General features: G+C 56.3%; 1 pseudogene; it reads left to right on the forward strand.

Annotated features, from left to right (window-relative positions):
• Window positions 1-6,066: 6,066 nt before the first annotated feature.
• On the forward strand, window positions 6,067-6,417 carry LOC101282630 (dynein light chain 1, cytoplasmic-like; annotated as a pseudogene).
• The last annotated feature ends 1,566 nt before the right edge of the window (window positions 6,418-7,983 follow it).

Genomic DNA, 7,983 nt, shown 5'->3' on the forward strand with positions numbered 1-7,983 from the left:
GCTCCCACTGCCCAGCCCTACCGTGTGCCCCTCAGAGACGCTTCACTCCAGCAACACAGATCTCCACGCCTTTGCTCACAAGATCCTTCCGGTCCAGCTGCCCCTCTCTGTTGACCCCCCAGGATCTCACAGTTTACAAAGGAGAAGGGTACCTTTGCCCCCATCCTTCCAGTCTCCCAGATGGGGTGGAATTTGGCAAAGCCAGAGGATGGAGTACAGAGCCTGTGTCCTCTCCACCGACTGCCATGGGGGGAGTGAGCCGGACCCCAAGCAGTGGGGCCTGGTGGTCTCTGGTCTCTGTGGGGTCCTCCCTGTGAGACCCAGGGTGAGCCTCAGTCTCCTCCTCTGTGAAATGGGAATAATACTGGTGTCGCCCTCCCAGGGCTCTCCTGACGGCTGACAGCCGCTGGCCAGGAGCTGCTTCCGGCTCTTTAAAGGTCCCTGCGATCTTGTCTGGTTGTTAATTCGCACTGTCTGTGGAGAAAGCAAATGTCACTTTCTGCTGGCCCCAGACCCCTAATTAGCGGTGTCTAGAATAGTGAGTTTTCCCTGTGCTCTCATTACATGGAAATTACTTCTGAAAAGCAACTCAAGAGAGGCATGTGGGCCCGAGGCAGCCCTTTCCAGAGGGACACCGGTCCTTGGGACGAGGGGTGCCTTTGCCCTGGGGAGGGGCTTACAGGGGGATGAAGCCAGAGGCAGGGCCTGAGCTGCGGTTGCCTGGGAAGCCGGAGTTTGGGCGGCCCTGTAGGCGTGCCCGCCTTGGAGCTCAGTGATGGGGAGATGGGAAGGAATGAGTTCCTCTGAGCCCCTGCTGCCCAGGTTCCACGCAGGGGCGTTTCTTGCTCTCCTCGTAAAAGGATGCTTTTTGGCAAACCTCAGAATGTCGTTAAAACTTCATGGGCTCCCCTTAAGTGGAGTACCGTTGGCTATGACCTCAAGCCCAGTCTGCGCCTTGCCCAGGTGTGTCTCCCGTTGGCGAGCTCTCTCCTGGATGTCCCGGGAATGAGCCGTCATCTTGCCGCTGCAGGACAGGTTGGCCGCGTCCCCACGCTCACTGGCTGGGATGCCATCAGGTTGAATTCACTTCCAAATAGAGCTTTGTTGACGCAACTACTAAATACCAGATGACTCTTTTTGCGCTCTCCGTGCCGTACGTCAGGACTCTGCCAGCAGTGATGAGTGTTTCATTGTCAATTGCTGTACTGGCCACAGCGTGCCCCTCGCTAGGCATTGTAGGGCTGGCCAGGTGGGTTCTGATGTGCTGTGGGTATGGGGGTGCCCACAGCCCGCACGCTTTGGACCCCAAAACCGAGACGCCCTCTGAGAGCCAGCCGACTCCCTGGATGGCGGCATGACCTCTGCCACCTGGAAGGTTCACTCTTGTTGGTGCCTGGGGTTTCCCTGCTGCTGTGGCTTAGAGCCACTCCAGGCCTTCCCCACACAGCACTCTGATGCCCCCTCCCCAGGAAGCATTGCCTGCTCTCCCAGTGGCCCCCGACCCACCCGGCTGTCTGCCCCTGCAAACCCCACACAGCCTGCAGGACTGAATGCATGCGTGCCTGCCTGCACTGTGGACGTGTGAGTTCATAAATAAATGTGTGGGCTCCTTAGGAAGGACGCACTAGATGTTCATGAAACAGTTGAAGATACACACGTGGCTGAATGAATGCGTGTATGAATGTGGATTAGTTCATTAACACGCACAGGTGAGACCCGGCTGTCCGTGTGGCTTTTGTAATAGTGGCCACCAGCAAACACTCCCTGAAGGCCTGGACTCGAGCTGGTGGTCCAGGGCAGTGACCCTCACGGCTGCCACCTCCCCCACCACCCCCAGATTCCGGCTGGTACACCCATTTCTGGGGGTGAGTTCTGTGCACTTGGGGAGGTCTGGGAGCCTCCCCTTCGGGGGGCCCCTGTCTTAATTTACCTTCTCACTGCTTATCTTGTAAAGGAACACCTCCCTGGCATGAGGTGCCCCTGCCCACTGTACCTTGGACAGCGTTTCTGAAATGGTAATGAGGGTCTGAGAAACCTTATTAATCCCAACAGCCGTGATTGGGGTGCCCAGTCATTCTGCTGGGGCTGGTGGAAGGTGGAATTTGCTTTCTTCTTGAGACAAAGGAAATGACTAAATGCATGAATGACTAAGTCTGTGAATAATGAACAATGGAGGCTTGACGCGCGGGCCACTCGGCCGGCATCACGCCATCAACGTTCTGGAGGAATGAGTGAGAGAATGACAGAAGGCGCGGTTGCTGACTCAGGAGGTGCTCGGAGGTCCTCTGAAACCCGCATGGTGGCCCTCAGGACCCTCTCCCCTCCAGGACCCTCAGCCTTCCTGCAGCCGTGGCTGGAGGTCAGTTGACTGAGAGCATCCCAGGCCTGAGCTCGGTGGCAATCTTCTTGAGCACAGGACCACGGAGAAGGCCTGCCTGCTGGCTGAAATGTCACCCTCTGGCTTCGTTCTTTCTTTTGGATTCCTCTTTTAAAATTGACATTAATAGCCTTTGTTGTTAAGCAGTTTGGGGTTTACAGAAAAATTGAGTGGGGTTGAGGGGAGGATTGAATCTTTGCACGTTCTGTGGGTTTGGCAATTGTGTGATGACATGTACATCATCACAGTATCACACGGAGTAGGTCACTGCCCTAAACATCCCACCCCTGTGCCCCACCTGCTCATCCCTCCTCGCCCAGCCCCTGGCAATCATCTCGGGGATTGTGCCTGTGGTGTTGCATCTGAGGGACCTGCCATACTCAGGGGCCGCTGGATTTTCTCCTACGTTATATTCTCGGAGTTTTATAGCTTCACATTCTACATTTGGGTCTCTGATCCATTTTGAGTTGATGCTGTGAAGGATGTGAAGTCCGTGTCTACACTGTTTTTTTTTGCATGTGAATGTCCAGGGTTCCTCTTTAAAAACACAGCATGTCCTGGCGAGAGTAGCTCATGTGCTTGCTGGTGACGCCTGTGCTTGGGCTGTTTTACTCCCAGGCCAGCCTGGTGCCCGTGAGTCCTGCAGAAAAGATCAGGCTGCCCTGTGCTGGACACCGCTGGTGAGGGGGCACCCGTGCTCTGGTCTCTGCCCCTCGGGAGGACGCTGGCTCCCAGAGGACTGGTGAGGAATGTCAGCCCCCATCACCAGCCGTCCCGCCAGTTTCTCACCCACTCAGAGTCACTGGGGCGGCGGACACGAGAAAGGCAAGTGTTTTCAGACCATTCTCCTTTGTTATCATTACTGTCGGGGCAGGTGGCCCGAGGTCCTGCACAGACCCATGTGCTGATAATGTTGTTGGCGGGGTCGAGACCAGGTTGCTCCGGAACCTCCCTGTGCATCTCCTCTGGGTGGGACCGGACCCTGGGTCCTTGCAGAGACCGAGGCGGTCAGGGACCAGCCCCCGCCCTCAGGGAGGGGCTGGTGGGGAAAGAGGCAGCCGTGGCACAGCCTGCCAGGACCCTGAGAGGGACTCACGCGGGCAGGGGCACAGACGTGCACAGCAAAGCCAGTCTGGAAAGCTGGAAAGGCATCCTGGAGGAGGTATCGTCCAAGCGGAGATCTACAGGACAGGTAAGAATTCACCGCAGGTATCAGTGAGGGGAAAGGGGGACAAGGGGCGTTTTCAGGGCAACAGGGACCAGCCAGAGCTGGTGTGACGTGATACGGTGCTGTGATGACTTCAGCAGGGGCCACCACGGCACACTGTGCTTGGACCAGGTGGGCTCGTTGCTGCCGTCGTGGGGAGTGCACACCTTGGGGACCACGGGTGTCTCCATGACAGGTCTTAGAATGGACTCGGGCCTGTGGTGGGTGATTTTCAGGGGGATTCAAGGAAGGGGGGTTTGCTCTGGCTTGGGTGCTATCAGGAAGCGGCTGGGGGTTTTTGATCACAAGGCAGATAATGGAAAGAAAGGCTGGGGGGCCTGGGATGCCGAGCTGAGGAGCTCGGGGCAGTGGGAGTCCCTGGGGGCTTCTGGCTGATCAGAGCTGGGTGCTCTCGGAGGGCATCAGAAACCCACTTCCCTCTGGGGCGGAGACCCAGGCCTGGGACCTCCTGAAACCCAGGAGCCCAGACCACTCAGCTGTTTGGGTTCTGGGAGTCGAAAGGAAGAGAAACACACTCTCAGAGCTTGTTTCCATCCAGCTGCCCGGGCCCTGCTCTCCACCTCGGCCACTCAGCTACTGGCGCCTGCCCAAGTTCAGGGACTGGCGGTGCAGTGGTGAGCTGGACAGGACGCTACCCTTCCTGAGCCCCTGGCCAAGCCTCTATGTGGCTCCTTCACACTTAATTCCTACATCTTTTTATTTATTTCATTTTAAGTGTATTTTTCAAGGTTGGAAACACTGCCTACTGTAGACCATAGTTAATTGGTCCAGCTAGTGTGGTTCCTAGCCCAGCTGGGATCTCCTGTTCTAGAAATTCATGGGCGGAGGATGGCTAGGCCCGGGCCTGTCCTGAGCGTGGCCGTGCTGGGGACCCAGGGTGTTTTCCAACTTTAACTCCCCCTGCTGCACCCCCATCCCCCCATGTACCCGGGGCCCAGACTCACATCCTCCCTCCCCCCACCCCTTTCCTTCCTTTCGTGTAGAAAACAGAAGTGGTTGGAGCAGAATGAAATCCCATGTCCTTGGCCCTAGGTACTGTTTGTGACACCCAGAGTCTCAGACGCCATCATATAAATACAGCTGTAATATTCACTTTGGCAAGTTTCAACAGGATAAAGGCTCAGATGGCCTGGTGGGTGTCCCGGCTCCTGGGACTTTGAGCAATTTACAAGCTTCTCTTTGCTTCAGTTTCCTCACCTGTCAACGGAGAATAACTATAGTGCTGACCTTATATGTCTATTATGAGGTGCTGGTGCCTTTGTGACCATGATGTTCTCAGAAGAATGTCTAAGTGTTTTTCTGCTACTGCAACTATTATCATCACTGCCATTTTTGCTACGGGCACTGTGAAGGATGGCTTGGAGATGTGAGGCCAAGGAACAGGAGGGGCTCTCATTTCCTTCTGATATGGGTAGGGTAGGAAGCCTCCTGAGATCCCCCAAACTCACCTATATGAGTCCCTGGGGGCCTTGGTGAAGTTAGGTAGAGGTGACATGATAGGGCAAGGATGGGACCTCAGGGAGGGGGCCTAGGAATGGTGACCCCTTCACATGGCTCTTCATGTGCCAGACGTCATTTCATGTAATCACTCCCAACCTTCTGGAAGGTTCTAGCGCTATTCCCATTTTAAGATATAGAGACTGAGGCTCAGGGAGGTGAAGTAACTTGCCCAGGACACAGCTAGTAGCCGGGACTCCCACCTGAACCACACGCTTTGCTGCTGGGCTCAGTGTTTTCCGTGCTTGGTCTGGGAGTGTCCTGGGGCTGCCCAAAACCGGGGGGCCGAAAGCAACAGGAGTTTATCGTCTCCCAGTTCTGGAGGACAGAAATTCAAGATCAAGGTGTCGGCGGGGCTGCGCTCCCTCCAGAGGCTTTGGGGGAGGATCCTTCCCGCCTCTTCCAGCTCGTGGTGGTCCAGGTGTCCCTGGCTTGTGGCTGCATCCCTCCAGTCTCTGTTCCAACTTCATGTGGCTTCTCCTCTGTCTCTGTGTCTCTTATAAGGTCACTTGCCAGCGGATTTAAGACCTACCCGGTTAATCTAGGATGATCTCATCTCAAGATCGTTAACTTACTTACATCTGCAAAGACCTTTTTCCCAAACGAGGTCACATTCACGGGTTCTGGGGGTAAGGACACGGACATAACTTTTGAGAACCCCCATTCAATCCACTACATTTGGGAACAGGTGAGACGGGTTCCCATCACAGGAAAAGCCTGCCAGAGGCTCTCTTATCCATGCTGGGAGGCTTAGGTTTCCCGGGGCCCTGCTGGGGGGATGGACTCCCTCTTGCTGTGAGCACACGGCCGCAACTGGGTTATTTTAGCCACTCCAAGAGTTGCTTCTGCGTGGCCTCCCATCCTGCCTGCTTCCAGAGGGCAGGGCACTCGTCTCTGTCATTTCTGTGGGCTCGTACCCCATGCTCGGCCTGGCATGCAGTTGGGGCAATTAACAGTCGGGCCCATGACTAGGAGGCGGCGGCTGGCGTGGGGCTCCATAGATGTGTCGCCGTTGCAGTTGGCCAGCCCCTGCCCCTTGGTAACCACGTGTGACCGAGAGGCCGTGATGAAAAATGCCAATATGTCAGAGGAGATGCAACAGGACTCGGTGGAGCGTGCTACTCAGGAACTAGAGAAATAGACTATAGAGAAGGACGTTGCTGCCCGTGTCAGGAAGGAGTTTGACAAGAAGTACAACCCTACCTGGCACTGAACCGTGGGGAGGAACTTTGGTAGTTATGTGACACGGGAAACCAAACACTTCATCTACATCTACCTGAGCCAAGTGGCCGTTCTCCTGTTCAAATCTGGTTAAAAGCATGGACGGTGCCACACACCCAGTGATCCGCCCACAAACAAGGACTGCAGCCTAGATTCCAAACACCAGAGACTGAAATCTTCAGCCTTGCCTAAGGGAGCACCTCGATCTTTATTGTGTTGTTTTGTACAGGGCTTTCTCTGTACTAGTTTGTTGTGGTTATAAAGCAATTAGCAAAACAAAACAAAAAACGAAAACAAAACCAAAACAAAAGAAGTCGGGCCCAGGGAGGGAGGGACAGGGTGGATGCCAAAGTCTGGCGCCCACTCCGCCGTGGTGTGGAGGCCCCAGCAGGCCGCTCTGGGGACCCTGAGCCTCGTGCAGGTCCTGGCTGCCCCGTGGCCGGAGCCGAGCTGCTCAGCCGGGTCCATCAGCTCTTTTTACGTCTTGTCCTCTCCGTGGCATTGCCAGGGATGGCTGAGCAAACACTGGGTCAGGAGAACCCTCTCAGGCCTGGAAATTCCAATAGCATTTCTTTAACGTGTCATAGCTGATCGGCAGTAGCTGCTTCGGATGGTTTCAGGGGGAAAAGAAAGTAATTTGGAGCCGGGAAATAGCTATTGATTGAGCAAAGAAGTTACTGCAGCCGGGCTGTCTCTGCTTCTTCGGCTCCAATTTCCCTGCTGCCACCTGCATGTTCCTGAGAGCTTTCCCACTCACCAGATGTGGTCGCAGCTGTGCGGTCAACAGACCCGGCTTCCCAGGCCAGGGCACCAAGGCCTGGCGGGCTCTCTGCACTTGCTTGGGGGTCCTGTAGGTTCTGTCCCGGCGCCCACCTCTCCGATCCTCCTGAACTGTCGGGGGATGGGGGACACCGCCCCACGCCCAGAGGCCTCGGCACCCAGGCAGTGCCCTGAGGTTTGACACGTGTAACTGGAAAGGCTGAATGCACATCTGTATCTGGACACGACGGACATCACACTGTTGAGCGAAACACCCAGAGAGTGGGAGCACGGATGCGGGTCTATGCCTCAACCTCTGCAAACCTGCAAGGGGGCCCAGGGAGGGGTGGCACCGAAGCTGCAGAAGGTTCGAGCTGGGTCGGGATCTGGGGAGACTTCTCGTTTCTGCTCAGCTGGGTGGTTTGGATTCCCCCGCAGTGAGTTCCGATATCTTCATAGAGAGAAAAAACACTGCTTTTATGAACGTAGCGTTCTTGCCCCGTGAGGGGCTGTGTTGAGGGCTGTGGCACCTTCAACCAGGTGAGCACGGCCGTGGGTTCCTGGCCGGGCTGTGATTAGGGGGAGGCGGTAGGGGGTTGGATGCACGGAGGGTCCTGCCAGAGGACAGGGGAAGGAAGGGAATCCAGGCCCTCCCCTATCACCTGCTGTCCCGCATCAGCTCCCTCTGGAAAGGGACCCAGGCAGTGCCCTGAGGTTTGACATCCGCGACTGGAAAGGAAGCCAGAGAAGTGAGCCACTAAGGCCCACTAGGACCTGTGGGCATGGCAGCCACAAGCCAGGAGCGCGGCCAGCATGGAGGGCCCAGGCTCAGGGTGCCAGGAGGGCTCGTCTCTGGCCCCGTGGCAGATAGGAGCCCTGGGGGCCTCGCCTTGACCCCAGC

The sequence above is a fragment of the Orcinus orca genome, chromosome 6 (assembly GCF_937001465.1).
Source record: "Orcinus orca chromosome 6, mOrcOrc1.1, whole genome shotgun sequence".
Classification (NCBI taxonomy): Eukaryota; Metazoa; Chordata; class Mammalia; order Artiodactyla; family Delphinidae; genus Orcinus; species Orcinus orca.